At 36.7% G+C, this 24,060-nt stretch overlaps 1 protein-coding gene and 1 long non-coding RNA gene across 6 annotated transcripts in view; one reads left to right on the plus strand and one right to left on the minus strand.

The window, feature by feature from the left end:
- Nucleotides 1-1,791: 1,791 nt before the first annotated feature.
- Nucleotides 1,792-10,340, minus strand: LOC143676367 (uncharacterized). 3 transcript variants are annotated; one of them, XR_013172039.1, is made up of 4 exons: nt 9,925-10,340; nt 8,773-8,874; nt 2,214-2,569; nt 1,792-1,869 (listed from the first exon to the last, which is right to left on the minus strand). It is a non-coding gene; the product is annotated as an uncharacterized LOC143676367 (long non-coding RNA). The 3 variants fall into 3 exon arrangements; XR_013172038.1 differs by lacking the exon at nt 1,792-1,869 and having other exon boundaries at nt 2,006-2,569; XR_013172040.1 differs by lacking the exons at nt 1,792-1,869; nt 2,214-2,569 and adding an exon at nt 4,386-4,713.
- A 403-nt stretch (nt 10,341-10,743) lies between these two features.
- The window catches only part of B3GALT1 (beta-1,3-galactosyltransferase 1), a 605,805-nt gene continuing 592,488 nt past the window's right edge, over nt 10,744-24,060 (plus strand). For all 3 annotated transcript variants that reach the window (XR_013172041.1, XR_013172042.1, XM_077151945.1), the window contains exon 1: nt 10,744-10,839. The gene's annotated coding sequence lies outside the window, so the exon portion shown is untranslated. The remainder of the gene's footprint in view (nt 10,840-24,060) is intronic.

The raw sequence follows: 24,060 nt of genomic DNA on the forward strand, positions 1-24,060 counted from the left end.
TCAAATAGCTATTACCATTCCCATTTACAAATGAGAAAACTGATGCTCTGGGAAGCTCACACAGCTAATATGTGGTTGTGTTGGGTATTGTGCCGGTTTGAATCTGTTGTGGATCCCAGAAAAGCCATGTCCTTTAATCCTCATTCAATATTGCTGGGTTGGAGGTTTTTGATTATCCATGGAGATGTGACCCACCCAATTGTGAGTGATAACTTTTGGTTAGATGGTTTCCATGAAGATGTGTCTCCACCCATTCAAGGTGGGGTTAGATATTGGAGCCTTTAAGAGGGAACCATTTTGGAAAAAGTTTTAGAGCCACAAGAGTGACCAGAGCCCACATAGCCAGAGACCTTTGGAGATTAAGAAGGAAAACGCCCCCAGGGGAGCTTCATGAAACAAGAAGTCTGGAAAGAAAGCTAGCAGATGTCACCATGTTCACCATGTGCCTTTCCAGTTGAGAGAGAAACTCTGAATGTCATTGGCCTTTTTGAACCGAGGTATCTTACTCTGGATTTCTTAGCTTGGACAGTTCTATAGCCTTGCTTTAATTTGGACATTTTTCACAGTCTTAGAATGGTAAACTTGCAACTTAATAAATTCCCGTTTTAAAAAGCTGTTCCATTTTTGGTATATCTCATTCTGGCAGCTTTCAAACTAGAACAGGTATTGAATCAAGTCTTGATGGATTTAATGGCCTGAGCTTTCTGAACTACCCATTGAGGAATAATTATGCCAAACAGAACAAAGTATATGTCATAATTCCTGCACATAAACTATTCTCATTTCGACAAGAGATGAAGTAGAATCGACTCAAATATAGCTCATGCTATGTGATGAAGAATAGCTAATATTATGTAGTGATAAGTATAATGAGAGATTGGTAAGAAGTTAACTAAATATTTTAGAAACTAGCAAACTGTTCAAGAAACCCATTTCCTTTTCTTTCTGGGAGCTAGACTACATTTCTTACCATATCTTATAGTTAGTGTGGTCATGACTATACATCACCTTCAGGACTTGCCCATCAAAATCTCCTATATAATCTTCTCTTCTCCTGTATCTTCACTGGAGTCAATGCCTTCAGGCATTGGGAACCGCCTATTGAAAGTGTAGTGTTTCTATCAGTCTGGATTGCTGAATGACTGAGGGTAGTAGAATATTCACTACCCTTGAATGGGTTTTATGAAAGTAAGAAATAAACTTCCACTGTTAGGCCCATAATATGTCTGAGTTTATCTGTTTCAACAGTTAGTTTTACCTGGATAACACATAATTTGGTACCAGAAGTGGGATGCTACAAAACAGAAACATATAATGTGTGGCAGTGGTTTAGTAATTGGGAAGCAGGCTGCAAGAAAAACAATATTATGAGTAGGAGAGATGAAGAATGGTGCCATGCATAGGCAAAACACTTGGAAGAATTGTTGTCTATAATGAATTGATTGATACCAAGTACTCACTGAGTCTTTATAACTAGGTGAAGAAGTTGGAAAATGTGGTAATAGTGCATATTATTTGCTAAGAGCTAAATTTATCCAGATATAAAAAAAGAGAGGTGAGGTTAGTCAAGAATTGTTGAATTTATAAGCAAAAATGAAAGAAAATAGTGAAAATTAAAAAGAGAAGCCTTAAAGTTTTGAAAAAAAAAAACCTGACTGGTTTCTGGTCCTCACATCTTAGCAAAAACAGTTCAGAAATGCCCTGAACAACTTAGTCCATTAAGTTGGCTTAAAGTGTATCCTTACCACTCATGTGGTCTCAAGGAAACTTCCACTGGATTGAAAGCAAGGGACAGAAGGACATGGGGAAAACCAGGTAAATTAGGCTTGAGAAGGGTCTCTGCGGAATAACTATGAATACCAACAATACCTGTTTGGAAACAAACAGGACAAAGCATATTAAGTTTCTGAGAAATTTTATTATCGAAGAAACTAGAAAGCCAGTCTTGAAAAAAAAAAAAAAAAAAAAAACAGCAACAACAAAACTTTGACTTTTTGAGGTTTAAAACAACCATTAAAGTGCCAAACTTGCATGAGGAAGTAGCAGGCTGCAAAAGAAAGGCACATTCCCTATCACCAGTTTCATATGAGATCATGGACAATAACATACAAAAAAAACTTCCTGTGGGTGGAAGGAAGGACCATAAAGAGATATGTACAGGAGAGTTCCTCCAGAATGCAGAATTAGGTCCTTATTAAGGAACTTCACCTTACCTAAGATCAAGACTTTCCCAGGTCTCCGGTAAAGTTTCTTTGATTGCTATGTCCCAGTGACTCCTTGATGTTTCCCATTATTCCCACTTTTAAAAGATAGTCTCAGTTGCTATTGTATGTGCTGTTTGTGCTGATTTGAACATATTATGTCCCCAGAAAAGCCAAGTTTTAATCCTGATCCAATCACATAGGAGCAGCCATTTCTTTCAATCCTGATTCAATACTGTAGATTGGAAACTTTCAATTAGATTATCTCCATGGAGATGTGACACACCCAATTGTTGGTGTGATATTTTGATTCAATGGAGATGTGACTCCATCCACTCCAGGTGGGTCTTGATCAGTTTACTGGAATCCTTTAAAAGAGAAAACATTTTGGAGAGAGTCAGAAACGACAGAGCCAACAGAAACTTCATAGCAGAGCTGACAGGCAGAGAATAGAGACACAGATGTTTGGAGATGCTTGGAGCCCTGCTGACATCACCATGAGATGTTAAGCAAGCCAGAACCTGGGGAGAGCCAAGGGAAGCCAAGAGATAAAAGCCAGCCCTGGAAAAGCACAGTGAGGAACCCCCACAAGAACAGAGGCTGAAAGCAATGGAGCGCAGGAGCAAGGGACCAGCATATGCCAGCCACATGACTACCCAACTGACAGAGGTGTTACAGACCCATCAGTCTTCCTTGAATTAAGGTCTCTTTCCCTGAATGCCTTGGTTTGGGTGTTTTTATAGGCTTAGAACTATAAACTTGTAACTTATTAAATTCCCTGCTTTAAAAGCTGCTCCAGTTCTGGTATATCACATTCCAGCAGCTTACAAACTAACACACTATTCTTCATTGGGTATGTGGGGCAGATAACTTATCTTTCAGTTTACAATTTATGAGAAGGCACATCATATTCTGCAGGAGAAGAAAAGGCAAGGCACAATAGCTTGGACTTGAGTCAAATGTAGTATCTGCATGGGAACTGGTTTATCTTTCTGAACATAAGGGAGGTGAGTGACATAAATATTTGGTTAGCAGAAGGACAATTTGTGGCAAAAACGACTAGCTAGTCACTAAAAGGAAATCTTTTTCCTACTGGGTACACAAGTACACTGTCATTCCCAGACTCTCTTTCATTTGAGTTCTGGTCCATGGCATGTCAGTGGAAATGATGGATGTCACACCTGAATGAACCTTCTCACTGTCATACCCCATCTTTCAGCTAGATGTTGATGCCCAAAGTGCTCTTGAAAACTATGTGTTCAAGATGAAAGGGCAAAGCCCATTGTTTCTCCTCACCACAGCAATAGAATAAGAAATGAGTAAGGAAAAAAATTCTCTTGAGGTAAACCATTGATAAATATATTGGGTTTATCTGTTATACGGTAGCATCCTAAAAAATACTTTAAAAAATACTTTCTATTGTACTTCTTAATATTATATTGTATTCCTATTGTCATTGTAGCTAATATTGAGCACTTATCTTTCAGATACTGGACTAAACACTTTGCAGAGATTGTCTCATTTAACTTTCAAAGTTCCTCTAAGAATTAAGTGTTATTATTATCCCCGTTTTACTACACAAGGGAGGAAACTGAGGCATAAAGATATAAATATCTTTCCTAGATCACACAGCTTGTAAGAGGTAGATTTAGAATTTTAACTCAATTGGGTCTGTCCAAGAACCCGCCTTCTTAATTACCTCACTCTATCGCTTAGAAAGCAAAACTCCTTAAACTTCCCTGCCATTACCCACTTGATATAAATAAAAAATGTGCATAGGATTGTTGTGGTTTTGTGGTTGAGTGTCCTGGAATGATCCGAATCATCCTTCTGTTAAATGCATTTTAGCTGATTGCAATACCAGCACTAGTCTTATTGTACCACTATCACTTGATTAATGTCCAGAAAATCCATAAAATATATATCTTGCCTGTGTTTGTGTCAGTGCATACTAGCCATTCTGCTTCAGTGAGTACAGACCTAACATGTTAATTACCCAGTGGTTAACTGTCATTAGTTTTTCATTAAAAGTCAAGCACAAAAAGGTGCTTGCACATATTTTAGATCTTTTATTTTTTTCTTTTGCTGATCTGAACTTGTACTTCACGCAATTATACTGTTCCTCTTCAGAAAATTATGATGTTCTTGCCTCCAGAGGCTAAAGCCCAACAAAGGGGATCTATGGTCTAGTGCCAATACCAGCTGTTGGAAATTATCTTCCTGCTCAAAGTTGATTTGTTGCTTTTAGATTCCAGAGTGTCCTGTTAAATTCCCAGCACTAACAATTTTTTCAAAGGCTAAGGAGACACTAATTAGCTACATTAAAGACTGTGATTTAATGTATTCTTAAGGGATTTCCAAGTTGTTACAATCACTTGAGACTTTATACAATGTCTAATAGGTTATAACATCTTTAATATACTTGAACTGGGGATATAGCACTGGGAAGCTGTTATACATAGGACTTGAGATGTGTCTGGCTTAGCACTGGCTTCTTACAGGAAGATTTACACTAAAGGCAAAAATAATAAGACATTGGTACAATGAGAGTGGACCAACATGGAGGGTGGAGGTTAAGGCAGAGAGAAATAGTTAAATACAAGCAAAGTAAAATTTGTTGTCAGGGTTTGGTCTATTATCTTTATTATACAAATGAACATAAATTCTAATAAAGCATATTTCTGGAGTACCTAAAGTCTAAAAGAGATATCTAATGTATTATATTGGGTATCTATCTGACTTATCTTTCCCTACCTGCATAGCTATGTTTTACAATGTCCTTGTTGTAAACATTTACAACTAACGTATCAATACTTCTACTACTATTACTACTAGTCAGAACTGATTTTCTAAGTTTTAAGCATTAAAGCCAAGTACTGTATAGGTCTAACTGGTGAGTATAATTTAGAAAAACAGCGAATCAGTGTATATTCATAAATTTAAGTCAGATAATTGAAGGATACAAAAATAGAAGTCATCATTATATTTTTAAATTAAGTAAAATAATGAGGTTTTTATTTGGAGACATTCGCATAAAAAATGTTTAGAATTCACAACCCTTTGGTGAGAAAAATCATCTATTGAGAATGAGGGGTAGAGTTCTTGGTAATTTTAGAAAGGATTGTATGACTGGGACATATAGTTATGGACTATAAGGTTTCTAATATCCTAGTTTCCATAAGCTACTCTGTAAGCAAATGCTGAAATGTAAATCTAGATTTTCACTTTATGATGAAATGAATGTTAATAATGAAATTAAATTTTTCTACCCCTTTTAAAAAAATTTACTTTCACCCTCTTTTTCTAATCATAGAAAAAGTCCTTTCTGTTAGCAGCTAAAGGCAAATGGGCATGAGGAGTCTCCATGCAATGTAACTGGTATAATATATGGTATTAAGCTCATAAACACATGTTCTCAACTCCCTGATTCATTTTAAAGGCTCAAAAATTCTTGACATAGCAAGGGTATAAGATATTTTGTTGGGTATTTTTTATTTTAGGCCTTTAGTTCTAATATGTGAAAGTCTATTATATATTCCCCATGAATGTAAAAGTGTTCCATAGCACCCACTGGGTCTCTCTACAGTCAACATGCAATAAAACAAAAGCAACAGCGGCCTTGTATGCTTCACTTACCAACTAAACAGCATAGCCTAGCATTGCCAGGTCAATAAGAAGTGCATTCACAGTCTGTAAACAGGTTGTGAAATATTGTTTGCAACTCGGTTGTTACAGACATTCAAAGGAATGGGTTTAAAATATCAATCCTGTTATGAAATATCAGTCTGCTGTTAAATAGACACCGAGGTTACTGAATAGAAAGTATGCATGCAGATAACATCCAAAGTAAACTGAGAACAACTAAAACAGAAATTGCTAAAGGAAAACACTATAGATTTATCATGCACGGAATATACAAAGACTAAGGCAGGCTTTTGTAGCAAAGAATATTTTTTTAAGGAAGGAAAAAGCTTTACAGACTTAATCTCTAGAAAGTAATTATCAAGCTGCATGATAGCATAAGGTCCTATTGATCCAAATTTCTCTTTCTATATGAACTTCACAGACTTGCATGACTTGGCATCAGTAAAAGCTAATGATGATTCATGCTATTAGCTTCAGCAGCCCCAGTCCCTAGGAACTTGGCTTTGACCTTTTATTAGCTTTGCTCCCAAGGCAGGTAAGATCATTCTCTAGGCACACTTCCTAATCACCAGAGAACACCTGGAGAATTATATTAAAAGCCTGACTAGATGAGGGGCTGGAATGCTAAGAGAAAGTGAAGATTCAGGCTAAGGAGAGAATGCAAGAATGTATCTGGGTGCTCAACCTAACCAGTGATCCTGGAAAATAAAATTACATATTAAGATTTAGTTTATGTAAAGTTAAAATAGTCATTATTACAGTAATGTATGTAAAATATTATCAGTTGGTTTCAACTGTAAGTAGAATCACTCTCTCAGAAAATGTGACGCGTATGTATTCATTTTTCCTTGTATCAGACATTTATTGACACTCCTAGCACTATGCTAGGCTCTTAAATAGCATCCTATTGTGGTAATGCAGACGTCATTAACATTTAAAAAATTAATTTCAATCCTATGCCTTAAGTGGCTTCTGAAATAAGTATTGATTAATGAAACCATAAAGAACTGCTGCACAAATAATTTGAAAACTTTCCTACTTCTTTTATTCCTTCCCATCTCTCATTGTCCAGCATTTCCCTCATAAACAGACACAAATGCCTCCTTTCCACTTTTCTACTTCAGGCTAGATGAAGTAATATGAAACTGCTCTTTAGTGATCAAAGCTAAAGGGAGAAGAAGCCTCATTATTAAAGAGGTTGGATTCTCTTATTCAAGCAAAGAACCTGTTTCTAAAATATAAAAATTGAAGATGGAATCTAATGAGTCATTAATTGCGGTAATCACTTGATCTCTGTAATTTTACAAACAAATATTCATTGATGGATTGCAAATCCTTGCAAACAATTTTATTTTAATAATAACCAGCAGTAAAGACTCAATAATTTAAAACTTCATGTTGATTCAAGTTCTTTATACGGCCTTCTGCATATATAGTCACTCCACCTCTAATTCAGATTACTGGACTTGAAATAGCATAACTCTTTTCTAATATAACAGAACCATACAAACTTGAATTACTGTTTTCCCATTATGGGTGGATCAAATCTTTTCACCCTAATTACCCTTGTACACATGTCCTTTTAAAACCAAGGATCTTCTTGCTCAATTTCGTGATCTCTTCTCAATCCTTATTGTGAGGAGTTGATGTGGTTCACCTGTCAGTCCGTTAACAAACTTGGTCTCTCCTTGGATTCCACAGGGCTGTACTGTTTTTTTGTTCTCTTCCAAAATTTCTGAGTATTTTTTTTCTCCTGATACCTCACCCCGCCTCATCCCCCCAAAATTACCTACCACCCTTACTTTTCTTTAATTTTAAATGAAACCCCAGGCTTTGCACTCAGTCTACACTTTGTCCTGGGACATCTCTTTCATTTTCTTTATTTCAGTGACTCCCTTTTTATTGTATAATAAAATGGTAAGAATTAGAGGTCTAGGAGTCAAAATACCCGCCTGATTTGAAGTCCTGTTTTCTATAGAATTTTGATGAGTGAATTTAATGTTTGCTCATATTTTTGTGTGGGTTTGTACACAGGTCCTGGCATAAAGTATATCAAAGCAATTAGTAATTAGGATAAAACTTACACAATCCAGCTTCATTCTACTGAGGTTCATTGCTGTTACCTTGTTTTGAATTTGTCTCAATCTTTTAACATGGGCACAATACCCATTTTTACAGATGTTTTGGAATTTTCAATATGAAAATAGAAGCTTTATGTGTTTAAATTACCTAATTAATTGTAATTTGGGGAAACAGATTTATTATACTTTCACTTGACCATCCAATAATAAAATGAAATGGGTGCTCTTTCATTAAACAAAGGTGACAGCCTTTAAACTTGCATATTTTAACCAAATTGGAAATGATATTATGATGGAATCATGGGAAAACATTCTAGCTAGCAATATCAGCAAATAAAGTGTTCCTGATAGTCAATTTACTACAAAAGTGGTAAGAGAACCTCTCTGGAACTTGGTATGCTCATCTGGAGAAATAAGTGTTGTATACCCATAATGAATAGAGCTTTTGTGGGTATTAAACTAATTCACATTCTAGAGAGGATGGTATTATCATTAAATTCCAGTTCTCTACCTCTTTAGAAACAGGGCTTTTCTGCAAGAAGCCCATTGCAGCTTGCAGTTCCAATTATAAATTAATCCTCACATCTGAATAAGGGAGCTATAGGTTTAATTTTGTTTTTAATCTCTATTTTATAGATAAGGAATGCTGGAAAAGTTCAAATGGCTGACCTGGTATTACTTACTCAGTCATAACCAGAGCTGAAACTAGACTGATATCTCTGTTTTGATTCTGTTTTCAGCCTGCTGAATGTAACTTTTTGAGAACTGACTCAACGAAGTATTCTGTTTTTATTCATAATGAATATAGGTTTTTGCATCAATTAATACAAAATAATTTCCCTTACTTTCAAGATGAGGTGAGTGGTTTCTTGATTCAAGTGGTGTCCACACAAATTTCCTCTTCCAGTGATAAGGTGAATGAGTTCTCTCTTTGGATGGAGGGAAAACTGACATAACCAACAAAAAGTAAATGTCAAACTACTAGTTAATGAAACAGTCATTTAGTTGAATAACACTGATTTTTTGGTCCAACACACCCATGAAATTCCTAGCAATGCATGAAAAAATTGGCATTGACATACAGTTATGTTGGCTACTTCATAAAATTAAAAATTTCTCTTGGTTTTCCATTTTCGCTGATTTAAAATGTTTCAAGGTTTCCCTGCCAATTGGCTATTAATTGTGCAGGTCTGTTTTGCTAAGAATTGCTTATGTATAATACTTGTGATAAGAGGTATTGGTGTTATATATGTAATATGCTGTTGATTTTCTTTAGCTTTTTTCTTCTATAAGAAAGTCATTTGTTTTCTTAAGGAATGTGGTAAATAGGACCTATATACATCAATGAATAACTGTTGCAAAATACCCGAAATGGAAAAATATTGTAAAGTACTGGAAAATAGCACCTTTGATAGGGCATGGAGGAGGTGATAAAAAAGGATATAAATATTTGTGTATGAACATCTCTGTAACTTTCTAAATAGCTTACAACATCCTGAAGTCTGATATTTTCATATTTTAAATGCTTTACTTTGTCAAGAAAGGTACTTCTGAACTTATCTTTTATCAGGATTATTTCTAAATTGTCATTGCATTTTAGTTTTTCAATTTTAAGATTTAAAACTTTAGGATTTGTGCATTTTGTAAATATCAACTTTCCCCCATGAGATTGGAATGAAACATTTAGGGTTGGATTTTTATTGTTCCCCTCTCCCAGGGGAATAACAATCTGTCATGTTGGTTTTCTTTTTCTTTCCTAGTTACATAAATTCATTTGTGGTTAAAAAAAAAAAAAAAAACCAAACAAACCCAAACCTATTGTATCATTCAGAATTTATTCCCCAAAGAAAAAGAAAGAGAAATAAAAAAATTAGGTTGCCAGCTTAAACTATCTTTCTACATCTCTTCTCACGGTGTTTCCTTTTTTGGGGCGGGGGGGGTGGGGGTGAGGGCGGGAGGAATTTGTTAGAGGGGAAGACTGGAAAGGTCCACCCTACCTTCCTCCTTGTGCCCGTTTCATAACTCGGGCACGGTCCTGGGCTGATGACTATGAGGAGAGGTCCGGAGCCTAAGTACCACACTTTTCAGCTGCCAAAGGCAGAAGGATGGGGGCGCTGTCTGGTGACTGTTTGCGCGATTCCTTCAAGGCGGCGACCACCTCCGGGGGATTCGCTCTCCAGTAGCGCCTTTCGGACTCGGGTCCCGCGACCGCCGCACAGAGAGATGCCAAGACACTGAACCGCCGGGACGAGGATCTGGGGACAGAGTCACCCCAGGGCGCCCTGCCCTGCCCAGCGGTGGGCTCTTTGCAGCCAGAAAGCGCCCCAGGCCCACTCCTCGGGCCCCGCTTTCTCGCCTCACCTAAGGCTCCGGGACCAAGAGACCCCCCCACCCCCACCCCGCGCTCCTCTCGCCTCCCCCACCCCCCATCCCAAACCCCATCAGCATCGCTGCCTCTCCCGGAAACCAGCCTGCTGAGCAAAGGCGGAGGAAAACCTTGGGCCTTCCGCTCTGATTGGTCTCCCCTCGCCGCGCTGGGCGAGGCAGCGATTGGCTGTCGGCTGTTGTCAGTCGCGGAGGCCCGAGCCGTCGCCGACGAAGCGCAGCCCGGCTCGGCTGCTCCGGGTGCCGCCGCGGCTGCTCCGGCTAGTGCAGTTGGGCGAGCTCGTGCGGGCGCCGCCGACGCTGCTGCCCACCCCGCCGCGCCGCCCGCGCTGCCGGTCTTGCAGGCGGCGGCCGGGGAGGGGGCGGCCGAGAGAGCCGGGCACGAGGAGGCGGAGGCGGGGGAGAAGTGATGCTGGCGCGGGGTATCCGGGTAGCGGCAGCGGAGAAGCATCACCTCCAGGACCCCGGTTGCAGCGTTCCTTTGGCCCGGGGGCCAGCCGAGAGGCTGGAGACCACGCGTCCCTCGGGTAAGGTCCGGCTCTGTAGCACTCGCGTGTTTCTCTGGACTGCTATTGTGATTTGAGGGGTGGTTATGAGGCGCGTAGTGTCCGGGGCATCCTGGTAAGGATGTTCGGGACCTGGGCGGCGGGTCGCGACGCTCCCGCCAGCGAGGCTGATACCCCACGCCCGCGCCCCTCCTGCCAGTGCATGCTCCCCTCCACGTTGATAGACTTTGACAGCGAGGGGGTGGCAGTCTTTATGTGTGTGTGCGCGCGAGGGTCGACACTTTGCAGGGAGAGCGGCGGGTCGCCTCTCGCGTGGACCGACGTCCTTCAGGGATCTAGGCTGGGTTGGAGTAAATAGGATGCTCTTAGCTCAGCGGAAAGGAAAGCGCACGCTGCGCAAGGGAAAGTCCACCATCGCTCTAAAGGACCCGCTAAATTGAACTTTATTGCCTTAATGAAAAGAGGCAGCTATGAATTCGGCGCGCCAGGAGACAGGCGCATCCACCGAGGTTCCCAAAGTCCTAGTTTGCGCCGGGGACCTTGGAGGGGAGGGGAGGGGAAAGTCACTGTTGTTCGCCTCGCTGAAGAAGGGGAAAAAAGAGAAGGAAAGAACACTAGGCTTAGGGAGTGGAGAGTTTTGGTGTTTGAAACTGGCCCTAGGAGACTTGCCAACACTTTCCTTTTGCGTAGATTTGGGGTTGGAGAGAGTCCCGCTCTGACAGGAGCTGGCAGAGGCTCCTCCTGCCTCGCGCCAGTTTGGGGCACGGGTGTCCTCAACCCGACCGCGCGGTGAGGCGGGGCGGGGCTCCGGGGCGCGTCGGCCGCGCGTCCAGGTGGAGCTGCTGCCCCCCGGGACAACCTTCGCCAGGGCGCCCTTCCCGCTGGAACCTGTCTGGCGCGCCCGGGTAGTCGCGGCGCCCACGCCTTCCGCCCGCGGAGAAAGTTCCCGGCCGGCAAGGGTCTGGGTCATCAGACCAAAAGCATCTTAAACCACTGGGTGTGAACAGGTTTCCGTACCCATCTTCCATAGCGCACACTGTTTTCATTTCATTTTGTTTTATTCTAATCTAGTGTATTTTGTAAAGCCATTGAGAGTTTTCGCTCTGCGAGTCCTTCCGCAGAGGGCGGATTTTGTGCGCTGCTGCAAATGGATGGTGCAGCCGGATCAACTCAGAATCGCGTAGCTGAAGGCACGGGTTTCTCCATCCATGTGCAGTACGCGCAAACTTACTCTTCAGGATTGTTTTGTTCTGTGGCCCGTTGTCTCCGTAGAAGTCTCTACTTGGGAAAGTTCTTGAAATACCTCGGTACGCTGACCAGTCCCGCCCTGGTCCTGCCGGGGAGAGACTCGGGTCGCTTGACCGAGGCGATTGTATTGCAGCGTGAAATGGAGGTGGAGACGGCAGCCGCCTGCCTGCCAGCTAACAATCTTTGGTAAAATAAAAATTGGCTCAATAGCGGGAGCAAATCTTGAACTGAGGACAGCACTTTGCCTGTTATGTGGCTCCATAGTCCCTTTCACTGGAGGAATCTTCTGCCTAGGGACGAACAAATAAACCAAACCCTAATCACAGAAACTGCTTTGGTTGGGTTAATTTTGTATTTGGTAGCCCAGAATAAATACGAGGAAGACATAATAGGAATATTGTAGTATAACAGCTGGGAGCTGTCCAAAATGTCAGACATTTTTCCCAGGCTTTTTTTTTTTTTTCCTTTCTTTTTTGATGGTAAAGATTCCATTTCCTTCTAATTTAGTATTGTAAGTAATTCTTAGGCAGATAACCAAATGTTTGCTGGTAAATTAGCAGTGAGATTTGTTTTGTGTTCAAGGATGTTGGCAAATTTTTGAACACTGATGAACTGTAGGTGGAATTTTTTAGTATTATTTTAGTTGGACACATGCGTCACATTAGGATTAGAAAATTGATGCTAAATATTTTCTTCTTTGTAGTCGAAATCACATCTACTTTACAAGTCTGCAGTTTTCTAATATAATTAAAGGGAGTATAGGGTTGTGGTTGTCATCTTTCTATACAGAATTTAATAAACATAAGCAGTTGATTTTACTTTTATGTTTTATTTATGCAATGCTTCGGGCTGGCAAACTGTTTATTTTCCCCCTTAGGGTTCATAGGGGCAGAGAGAATTTAAATGTGCTTTGCATTATTAATTAAAAATTTTAAATAAGCTTAAATTAAATCTAACTTGCTAGTAACGGCCAGTACTATGAATGGAGTTTTTAAGGAAAAAAAAATAGTTACTTCACTGAGAAAATGGGTCCTTATCAAGTAAATCCACCGTGTCTTATAAATCCACTACATCATGTATTGGGGTAAACCACAAATCTTTAAATGGAATAAGAGCGTTTGTACTAATTTTAAGTCATTCTTTTGGGGGGCGGGGGAGGGGGACTTTTCTTTAGGAAATACTTTTTCAGCTATTTAAAGCCATTTTCCAAAGCACTAGGTTAAAAGGTAATCAAGTGCAGGGAAATGTGTCAGTGGGCATAAAAGCAGTTGCTTTTAGGTTAAAAGCCATGATAAAAATGGGTAACTGAAAGTAGAAATGATACTGTTATGTGTGGGAGTGACTTGTGTGTAGGGGAGGTCATGAGTAGTGGTAGCCGCTTGGTTTATACCAGGAACTCAACTTCTGTAGTTCTGCAAATGCGCTTCAGTTTTGGCTTATTTTGCTACAGGGCAGCCCGTGAGCACAGACTGCCATATTTTTTTAGATGAATTTCAGTAACTCCAGTAAATGTCAGCTTGTCAAGACTCTAGGCTATTAAATTCACTTTTGACCTATACCAGATTTTAATTTCAGTACTCACTGGGTTACTTTTTTTTTTAAGGAAAAGAAACAAAACTACTTTTACTATGAGTAGTAAAACAATAAATACCACTTCTCATGAAATGGAACTTAATGTGTTAGTCATGTTTAGAATTTGCACGTAGACGTTGAGATTTGTTATATTTTAATTACTGGTACTTTATTTTCACTCGATTAATGGTGAAATAATTATTTTCTTAAACTAACAATTTCAGGGAAATTATTTAATTTTCTATTAAAACCTCAACTATTTTAGTAAATCATTTCCAACCCTATACCCTCCCTATACACATGTATATACCAGGATATAGGATTAGAAGGGTTCTCAGAAGCTAGGTAACTATCTTGCATTTGAAACAAATTCAATCAGGCCATCCTGAATGATCAGTATACTTCACATTCTCATCCTTTTTAGTGATCTATTCTTAATTAATTCTGATACTGGTTTATTCCATCACAATTTATTGCATTGTACCATGCACTCTGTTCTGGTTGCTTGGGATATATCAGAGAATAAATGAGGCAAATACCCCTGCCCTCATGAAGTTTATATTCTACTGGAAGTGAAATGATCTTTAAAAAGTAAATAATTTTACAAACTATTTATCGTCTACCAACCCGTTTTTGTCTAAACTCCCATCCCATGGCCCAATCTCTTTTCATTTATTTAATTCTAAATACACACCCATCCATACAGCAACACAAATACACTTGGTCTGGAAAGTCATAGTGACTGTAACTCAATACAGCTACCTTGTATTGTTCTTGAAGCTTGTATATAAAAACACTACCTAAGATAGGGGGTAAGGGAGCTTAAGGGCAAAAGGGAGGAATTCAAAGATGATTAACAAGTGAGATAACAGGATACTATTCTTTGAAAAAATTCTTTAAAATCAAATCATAATACTTTTCAGCAGAACTAAAGTAGAAAGCATTTATCCTTTAACATATTTATTTCAAATTAACGTTTTAAAAGGTATTTTTTGACTATATAAGGTCAAATCTGTATAACCTTATTCAGGAGGGATGAATATCGTGGCAGTAGTAGGGAAGGACTCAAAAGCATAATTCTAATAAGAAACCTTCTTCCACATTGAAAGCGTCTCATTCATAAACTCCTCTGAAAGCTGAATAAAAATCAGACGGGTTAAGGCCAAAATTTCTGTAAAGTTTATGCATCACAAAAGACCCCTGGTCTCATTTCCTAATAAGAAATTTCAAAACATTTCAAAAATTTCCAAGTGAGTTTGGCTTTAATTCAAAATTGACTTGGTTATCTAGTCAGTCCAATTACAGATGAAACCTTGCAGTATTTTACCCAAGTTTTATTCTTTTATCTGTAAAACAGTGTGCAATTACGATTCCAGTTTCCCTTTCTATGCTTTCCACTTCATTATTATTTCTAGGCTTTTTACCTTAGCTCACACAAAAACATGCCATTTCTTATCCTTATATGAAGAGTGTGACCTAGCTTCGTTTTCAACCAATGCTTTGAAAATGATATTTTCATATTAGAGAAAAACTGAAATTGTACTTGAAAGAAATTGTCTTACATAATGAATTAATTCCAACTTATTCATAAGTTGTGTTATAGCAGGATATAAGTTCAGGGCATACAATACTACTGGTTATTTCTAAGGGATTCCCATCATTCAAGGAAAGTCTTCAAGACTTCCTTCATCCAGTTTTATGTCATGGGAAAAAGTCTTCTGATATTACCATTTCAGTACTTTATTATTCAGAAATCAAGAATGCATGTACCACTTACTGAACCTTTTAACTTTTTGCTCTGGTTATCTCCAAATGCAAAATTAAGGAAAATAGTGCTTTAAAAAACCTAATGAATAAGCAAACTAATCATTACCATTTCTAGTACATAAGGTCAACTCTGGATGATTATGAAAGTGTTATATGTGAGCTAAGCCAGAGTCAGATTTGGAACAAGAAAAAGCCCAGGTCATTAGTCCAAACTTCTGAATGTGTATGCAGGAGCTTCCAGGAAGCTGATATTAATTGTTCAAAGTTGTTGAGAGCAGAACCAGGTCTGGAAACATTGTTTGTCAAGTATTAACCCCCCTGCCAGTTGCCCATTAAACAGCTCTTCATTTTATGTAATAATACTGTTAGGGGAAATGACTGAAATTACCATTTGGTGTATGCAGTTATTTTAGTATCTGACAAAATATTTCATTGTATTTATGTCACATTGAGACCGAAAAAATAAAAAGATAAAGATACATTGTGATGCGTTTAGAGATGCCATCTAATATTTTTAGGATTCAAAATAACTTTTTATGTAAAATATGTGCATTTAATTCAGTTTTTGTAACTGTGAAGCTCATGTTAAGTATTTTCATAGATTTTCTAAAACAAGATTTGTTATTTTCAGAAGTCTGTGGACTTCAGAAGGGTCAGTGAGTGAGCTTCAGGGGTTCTAGGAAATTCCGAATTGTTTGTAAGACTTCCTTATTCTAAAATGTTTCAGGAGCAGGAAGAAAAATGGCTAAGAAAACAGTTAAGAGTTAACTGGTCTAAGTTGGCTTAAAAAACAAAATAAACAAAATTAAAAAATAGAAGCAGAAAGAGAAGAACTGCCTGGATAGAGAGAGGAGTTTAAACAACTAGTATCTCTCTAGATCCTCAAGAAGAATAAAAGGTTTGCATTCTTATATATTTTTCTATATAAGAAAGAGTACATTATACTCTTTCTATATTATATCAAAAGTAACATCCACAGGGACTTGCGGAGGGACTTGCGGAGACACTTCATAGTCTTAAAATGCAAACTTGTAACTGAGAAGATAAAACTGACATATTGCACGTGGTTTTGAGTTACCGTATGTAGTTAGCAGTTTGTTCTTTGACAATGAAATGTTTCCATGACATTTATAGAGGACATCAGGGCTGAATCACTTCCTCATGAACAACAGTACTTGGGGATGACTTTTCTGGGGCCAGAGGACTCTGTCAGGACCAGAGCACTTTGTCAGAGACAATTGCTAGAAATAGAGGTTGATTGTATGCAATTAGTTGTAAGTTTTAAATGCTGCTGGACAAGAAGAATTGCACTAAGTGTAGCCTTTGCAACACTGCTTCATGAATAGGACATGAGAAGTAAGGCTTCTTCAGTCCTGTGTGTCTACCTGTGCAGTGCTGGTGAGTAGGCATCAGAGCCCATCACTACTGTAGTTTGTAAACTTGCAGTTTTTATGACTGCAGAATGGTGAAAATAACACATATTCCTTGAATTGCGATCTTTGGGACCTAAATGAAATTGACTATGAGTGATATTTGATCTGACTGAAAGCAGCTATCTAATTGCAGACAGTAAGACTATGTTTTATTATTACATCTATAAAAATATTTTAGTGACTATTTTCGTCTAATTCCCTTTATCAGAAAATAAATAAATAAATAAAAGATAATCTTCATTTTAAAACTTTGCTGGCCAAAACACAAAATAAACCATTCTTGCAGTTACCTTCATGGCAGGTAATCATAGTCAGTTTTGTTTTTTTTTATTCTTTTAGTTTCTTTCCAGCTATCTCTTTATTTCTCTATTTATCTACCTTCTAGGTAGCTAGCTATCTTTCTTTTCAATTTCATAATTTAGATATCCTAAGGGGTTATTTCAATGTCACCTGAAAATTTCTCCTGACTTTATGTACTGGTAAGCCAAGAATCAGCACATTAAAGCTCGAACCTTTACTAAGAATTACAATAAATGTGAATGAGTGGAAAAATTTCCAAGACAGATAGAAATATTGAATGACTGTTTTAATTTATATATACTGCGCATATATATATATATATATATCTCCTACATATATGGAAATTATAATTAAATTTCAAAGAGATTGTTATAAATTTTACAGAGATTCTAAGTTCATATAGAATAATATAGGCTATAATAGCCAATAATTTTAAAATAAAAACAACCTCGACGGAAAGTTGCAGTACCAACTATTTACAGAGATTATAAAAATGACAATAATTGATGCAGTGTGTCACCTGAAGGTTACAATACAAACAGTAGAAGACAATGAGAGCTCAGACACAAACTAAAATATGTGAAAATTGAGCATATATGAAATAATCATAAATCTGTGGGAATAGAAAAAGATGATCAATGTATGCTTCTGGGAAAATGGAGTATTATTTGCAAAAGTATACAATTTTTGCCTCACTATATTCCAAAAATGAATATATATGAAATAAAAAATTAATATAAAGAAAACTCTAAAACACCTAGAAAGAAAATACAGATTTCCTAGACATAAAGGAGAATTAGAAAGATTTGACCTCATAAAAATTAACAACTTTTAATTTTTAAAAATGCTATAAGTATAGTTGAAAATAAATGAAAACCTGAGAAAAATATTTTCAACACAAATGACCCATAACATTTGAAATACACACTTACAAAATCTTACCAGTGCTTTCTACTATTAGAGGAATTGTCTCAAAGTATTGTGATTCACAGTTTATATCCATCTCCCTCTAAAGACAGAAAACTTCTTGGAGAGCCTCTCCTTGTATGTGTATAGTTGCAGCACAACAGGCATTATCATTTACTACTAAAGAATTGTAAGTATTCCTCCAATTGAAAAATTAACAAAGAAATAGATAGATGGTTTTCATATAGAGGAGATATATAAAGCCAGTCCACAAGGAGAAAGATCCACAACAGAAGCAATAGCATTTTTGTAGTGTACAGAATCAAAAGAAACAGAATGGTTTTAGAGATAGTGGGAGGCACTAATGAGCTGTCTTTCAGGTACCATCAATGGGATGAAACAACCTCATTCCTGTCTTATCTGTGCATGTATTTGTTCCAAACCCAAATTCCTGGGATGGGGAGTGTGGTTGGCCTAGCCTGGATTTTTTTTTTTTTCACAGTGACTCATCACTTTACATTATTTTTTTAAAATATTTTTTTTGATAAATCTTAGCATGCAAACATTCTTAATATACAGACATTCCATAACGTGTACAATCAATGCCTAGGCTGGATTTGATGCCCATCCCTTATAGAATGGATCACTGGGCCCTTTGATTGTCAGTTGTACCAAGGCCACTTCCAGAGGAAAATCAGAGGGCTGGCAATACAGAAGGGGAAATGGATGTTGGACAGGCAAAAACAATGAACACCCACTATGTGTGTCAAGAACTTTGAAAATGTTTTCTTTGTTTTAATAATAGTACTCTAGGAATTAGTTCTCTGGTATTAATCAGAGATACACAGAGCTGCATTGAAGTGCCATTTGTGCTGCTTAAAAGTAGAAATAACCTACTTGTTCAAAGATAGGGCGATAGTTGATTTATGGTACATACCATTAAATCATGATTTTGAAATGTAGCCAGTAATACTGGAAAATGCTGTTGAAATAATAGTCAAAAAAGCAGAATTCGAAATTTAATATGAAGAATGATCCTACCTCCACTTGTACAGAAAATATTATATAAAATATTAAAACTGTTTTTGGATAGTGGGATTATGGGTGTTTTAAGTATAAGTATTTTTTGAAGTAGCAGGCATTACTTTAATAATCAGGAAAAAACCTATACTAAAACAAACAAACTAAAAAATAGTTGAACAAATAATAGACAGTTTTTGGGCTTCCAGATAACTATATTGGATGCTAAACATTGAATTGTTATATCTAGTTTTAGTAGGGAGGGAGCTATTTGTACAACATTCATTTTTCCACATTAAGTTACTATATGTCAAGTGATATTTGGCTGGTTTCCCACTTGGATAACTTTTCAAGAGTCATTTTGGACTTTGCTCTTCAAATCTTTATTTCAGTGTAAATAGCCTCCAGTAAAAATCCTAAATTTATTTTCACTTTATGGTTCAAATGAATTCTTTAAGGTTAGGAAGTTAAAACAGAGATTAACAATAATCTCATGTATGATTATGCGCCTTCTTATACATCAAGGGAATGTGAAAACTGATGCTTATTCCATGCCAGGGTATGGGATAGAGCCAATTTTATTGTTCATAGTTCCTTCTGTTAAATTAATGTATTTATTTTTAAATAGATAATGCAAACATATGGTTACAAAGTAAGTATTAAAAATTCTCTCTCCTGAATACCTTCCTCCATGCACCTGGTTCTCATGCCCCCAAATAGATAACGACTCTTAATAGTTTCTTGACATTTTTCCAGCGATTACCCATGCAAATAAAAACACAGTTTTTTCCCCACATTTTTATACGAATGATCACATATACATGTTTTGGGACTTTCTGCTTTTTAAACTCCACAATGTTGGAGTACTATCCACCTCAATAAAAATGACCTTCCTCATTCATTATTTACAACTTCCTGATATTCTATTTGTTGAAAATGCCGTAATGTATTTATTATTAGACAGTCCCTCCTAATGAGCAATTTTCTTCTTTCAATCTTTTTATTAGTGCAACCAACACTGTAATGAATAATCTCGTATACATTATTTTACTTGTGCAATTTGTAGGACCTAGAAATGGAATTGCTCATTTAAAATATGTATGTATATGTCTACTTTTAAAATGTGTATGTATTTGTTTACTTTTAATTTGATTATCTTTCCTTCCTTGTCTTCATTTGCATTATTAATAGTGCTGTGTAGGACTGGACCAAAGATTTATTTCATTGCCTTTCCTTAGAGCCAGGTTTGCACTTATCTATCAGCGTGCTTTGTGTACGCAACTTATTGTGAACTCATTGATCTCATCTGGTGATGCTCCAGAACCTATTCAACTGTCCTGGCCATAAAGATAGCCCCTAGCATGGGGAGCTTTTGTCAAATTGTACCTTAATTTCAAATATTATTCTTTTCCATCTTTTCTACTAGATTAAATAAATTATAGGAACAATATGAAGAATAGTCATTTACCTACTAAATGACAAAATTAAAAATAATCATGTTTGATGTTGGCAGGGATGCAGTGAATCTGGTGCTTTTAGACAGTCTTCATTGCAATTAAAATTGGCACAGTCCTTTTGGAAAGCTATTTGGCAATATATAGGGAGAAAAGCTATAAAAATATTCATACTGTCTGATCCATTTAATGCTCCTTCTGGGAATCTATCGTAAGGAAACAGTGCAAAATATGGAAAGGTCGTATGTTTGAAGATGTTGACGAATATGTTATGTACAATAAAAAATCAACTTTAATGCCCAACAGTTACATTTTGGCACATCCATTTGAGAGGATAATATGTAACTATTATTCTAGATTGGTATAAAATAAGACAATGTATGCTATAATGTTTCTTGGGGAACGTGCAGTACAAAATTTTATGCAAGTCTTTAATGAAAGTTACAATGGTGAGAAAATAGGTGTTTTCCTATCTCTTTCTCCAACTTTCTAGAATATTATATGATTTTTAAATTAAAAAAATGAATATTAGACTACCTTTGGTTTTTAATATTTTTGCACTGGCTAAAAGTCATGGCTTTTTGGTGGATCTAACTTCTTTGCCGCTACTCAGGGATATGAGATTTTTTATGTTCTCTCTTTTTTCGTATACAGATGAGGGATATGAAATTTTTCATGTTCTCTCTTTTTTTCATATTTAGATGAGTTTATCCAAGAATTTTCAGTCCAGATACCTATTGTCCTTAAGAGTGCTCTCTCATTCATTCCCTTCTATGTACCTAAGAACATCTTAATCACTAAACTTCTTTTCAATCTCCTTCCTCATATTATACTTTATCTTTTGGAAGAACAAATTCAGATATTTTGAACACTCTTGAACTTTCCTTCTACCAATTTCTCAGATTTAATTTCTTAACACTACCCCCCCCCCCCCGCATGCTCACTAAGCTTTTGTCATGCTGATATTTCTCTTACACAAACACACTAAATCTTGTAGTTATTTTTTCTTAAACTTTTAAAGGACATATGTTATCCTTTATTATTGGTATTTTCTTTTAGGAGTTAAAAAAAGGCAATTTTATGAACAATTTGTATGAGAAAGATGTAAGAAAAGCTGACCCAGTTGAACTGTCTCCTGATCCTTTATTAAAGTCTACATATTTCATTAAAATAAACTCAGATCATGTGTAATATGGCAAAAATATCATGCATATACACATACTTAACTCATGGAATATAGATACTAGATATGATTTCCCATGGCAGTTATATATTTTAAAGAGAGAAATAACAAATTAAATGATGAAAAAAATAGCTTTTTTTACATATGAGTTAATTTGCTAGCTTGAAGTGAAGCACGAAGGAGCAAAGTGGTGACATTAGCTCTCTTTATTGAAATGCATTTTTTATCTTAGACCATCTCGTTATCTTTGCCCATTTGATTATCACGTTATCTTTGAAGTATTAAGCTCACAGTTCATTTTAGGAGAATACAATGAGAATAAGAATGCCATCTCATGTTTGAAGCACTTTATTTCACAGTACTATGTACTTATCTTTCCTGTCAACTGAACTGATTTTGATTTTTCCATAATAAAGATGTGATTTTCTAAGGCAGTGCACCAGTAAGTAAATGGAATTATTTTTAAGCCATAGTGGAAGATGGTAGTTTAGCTCTCCAAAGACTTGTTCTGACATAACCTCTTTACTTGATTTGCCAGGACCATCATCAGGGAATTGACCAGTCATTAAAGGACCCATCCTGCTTTATTTGTGCTGAAACTTCTTTTATCCCTTCATTGCCCCCTTTAGGTACAGCCAAGATTATCTGCTACCTTATTTCATATTCCAAACTCAAAGGTTTCTCTCTTAGCTCTTTCAGTTTCCCACCATCACTAGTTGATGTTTAAAATAATTGTGGATATGTTCATTTAAAAATTTCAATAGCCTTCTTATCTCTGAAAATATATTCATTTAAAAGTGTCTTAAAATGCTCAGTTGATGTTTGGGGTAGAGATGATGTAAGTTGAAAATGAACTAAGATTGCATTTTAGTAAATATGACAACAGCATCTATTTCATTAAGCTTTTTATTGAGAATAAAAATAATCATAACAGCAAATAATTTTTGGAGTGTTATGATGTGTCAGGTGAAGAATTGCTAGTCACTTTACAGGCATTGTATTATTTCATGCTTAACAAAACCTTGTGAGCCAGATGGCATTATTATCTCCATTTTATAAGATGTGGAAACTGAGAACAAATCATAGATTAAGTAACATGAGCAGGTCAAAGAATGAGTTATTGATAGAGTCAATAATATAACACCAGAGCCTGAAACACAAACTGTACTGCTTTAGTTTATTAGCTTTTGGAGAATTAGAATTAAAATGACTCAATTTTCAACTTTTCCTCTTCTGAACACATCCTGAAGAAGGTAAAATTTCAGATCTCTCTCTGTCTCTCTGTCCCTCTTTCCTGATAGATTGATAGACAGAGATATACCATATATACAGAAATAAATATCAACATTTATCGCCATATATATGCATATATAAATATACATATATCATTGCATACACACACACACACATATATTATCAGAAAGGCAATATCAGCTGAAAGAGTCAAGGGTAATCCAGTAACTGAACAAGCAGTCCACCTTACTCAGATGTTGGTTGTAATTTATGTCTGTAGTATTCAACCTTTTGGTCATATAGTTTATTATGCTGTTTTATTATTTCACAATTTAATATAAAATTTGGAAATGAAATAGGTGATATTTTGAAACCAAAGTTGAAAACCCTGTAATACATGGAATTCCCTTCATGTAACCAGTTTTAAAATGAAGTTGAGATTTGGTGCTAATCAAAGCTTTTTTTTTTTTTTTTAACTTTGGAGAGGGTGGTGGGAGGGATGGAGTACATTTATACCATTAGACTTGGGGAAAAAAGTGCTTATTATATGTTGACAGTTTATTATTTCCTTTCCTTAGTTGGTGTTGAGAAAATGGCATCCCTACTTAATTCTCCCTATAACTCAGAATTGGTGTGAGAACTATACTGTGTTCTCAGTGGCATGGCAAATATTCATGATTTTTATCTATGTGAATTCCTGAAAAATAACCAAAAATATCTAAAGTATTGATTTCTGCATTCAAAAATGCTATGATTTCCTCCTGTTTAAACTAGGGACTTGCATCTGAAATTTTTTCTACCTATTTTAAAGTCATATGCACTGTCATATTTTATATCTGCAACTTTGCCACTTGCAAAACTAACTTACCCAGCATTACCTAGCTTGACATCCAAGGTGTCATGAATCACAATCATGAGATTTTTTTTCTAAATATAATAATGTTATATTTCAGGCAATTGTCTACTCATCGCTTATGATCAAATAAAATCATAGCTGAGACTATTAAAAATTACTTAGTCTATATTTGAAGCTAGGTGCTCCCAAGCAGAAAAGTTAGATTTGGCATTAATCATTAGTACTCAACTTTTATTTCCTTTGTGTTCAGTTACTTTTTATACCTCCAGT

The sequence above is a fragment of the Tamandua tetradactyla genome, chromosome 3, assembly GCF_023851605.1.
Source record: "Tamandua tetradactyla isolate mTamTet1 chromosome 3, mTamTet1.pri, whole genome shotgun sequence".
NCBI classification, from domain to species: domain Eukaryota; kingdom Metazoa; phylum Chordata; class Mammalia; order Pilosa; family Myrmecophagidae; genus Tamandua; species Tamandua tetradactyla.